The sequence below is a fragment of the Ceratotherium simum genome, chromosome 33 (assembly GCF_057802395.1).
Source record: "Ceratotherium simum simum isolate JZ-2026a chromosome 33, ASM5780239v1, whole genome shotgun sequence".
Lineage (NCBI taxonomy): Eukaryota > Metazoa > Chordata > Mammalia > Perissodactyla > Rhinocerotidae > Ceratotherium > Ceratotherium simum.
In genome coordinates, this window is record NC_141932.1 from 8896663 (window position 1) to 8898499 (window position 1837).

A 1837-nucleotide genomic window follows, 5' to 3' on the forward strand; every position below is an offset into this window, starting at 1 on the left:
ATATGTCCATGGTTATGTGCTTGATTTGTTTCTTTTTTTCATCATAGATTTGCTTGCAAGCAGATAATGCACCATGAATATTCCTCTCTATTAATAAAAATCTTTTGGTGTTGGGGTCCACGTTCTCAAACTTTTTAAAGAGCTTGTTGAGGTCTGCAACTTTCATTGCTAAAAGGTGACAAACTTCACTATTGCAAAATCTTGATTAATCTATTAAAAGAACACTTAAAACTGGTTCCTGATGTATATGATGCAAACTTCCCCAGGGAGGAAGCTATACAGACGCACAGTTTGCAGCCCGTGACTATGTTTCTTGGAAACTTCACCATTTGAAAAACTACCTGCAGCCTAAATGGAAAGAACCTTATCAAGTGCTTTTGACAAATTCCCACACAGCTAAATTACAAGGAATTGACTCTTGGATCCATAGTTCTCACTTGAAAAGGCTACCTACTCTGGAGTGGTCATCAGAACACATCTCAGATTTATAATTAAAGTTGAGCAGATGGAGCAAGGATGAGAAGTAGATAACATCAGAGTAGACACTTATTCCCAAGAATCAGAACCAGGCCTTTATCTTTGACATTTCTTTACTTTATACCTGTTGCAATGGATGACATCGAACCACTTTGCTCCCCCTTCCCCCACTTTATTGCAACCACAAGACACATCTTGGTTGCCCACGAACTTAAATGATATGGTCCCATATACAACCCTAGTTTTGAAATATGATGATTATCTAGATGAAATGTTTATTCTCCCTTGAGAAAGTCCGAATATTCCATTAGCTTTCAGCATTTTCTTCTTGGGATATATATACTACAAGGGACCATTATGGGGAAAAACATTCCAAGAAGTACCACCAAATGCAAAGCTAACCAGCATTGCATATAACACCCAACAGACAGATCACTGTGTTTCTATAAACTGAGATGACTGATTATTACAAAGAGTTCCTGGATACAAAGGAAGAAATTTGGCAGCTGCTTGCCCTATATGTCAAAACATTCAGTGCACCCATAAACCATACTTTTCTAGGTAGAATAAGTTAAAACAAAACAAAAGTCAACAATGGGTTTCTATCAGAAACTCTAACTTAGATGCAAATTGATGGATTCAATCTCTACCCAAATCCAATATTACAGTAAGGCCAGGAAGGTAATGAGAAGCCTTATGGAATACCTGAACACAATTATACTCAGCAGTCACTACTATCCACTTAACACTAGTTTGGAGAACTCAGCATTTTTGAGCCCAAAACCTTTATCCTATTTGTACTAATGCCATTAACAATGGCAAAACGTGTTTGGTGGATTAATCAACATTGGCCTCAAAGAAGAAAATGAGCTTTAGGAACCATAGGGTCAGGGCTAGGAATTCTTGGACAAACTGAGTTTGCCTATACCAAAGAAAGATATCCAGCAGAAAAGAATATTCTAACTCAGACGGGTAAATTAGAAGAGCTATTATTCCAGGAAGAAGGCAAAGGACGGAAATCCCCTTGGGTTGATAACCCAGCATTAAGAAAATGGTTAAACCAAACTGAATGTATTATGGCAGATAACATCCACACTCAACAGTGGGAAAGAGCATGTACTTTGACCCAGCAAGGTCTAATAGATATCTTAATTCAAATAGAATCTGAGGTATCAATGGGCGATGTCCTTCCCTACTCACTGCAGAAGCCTAAAACATGCATTTATGGAAAACTATATAGTCTGCCCAACTGGTGGAAAATTGTTAAAGGGCCCTGTTCTTCATGCAAATGTTATATCACAACGTTAGTACCCAAGATAACTGTGGATCATGCATACGATGCTGTCCAATTAGTAGGAAT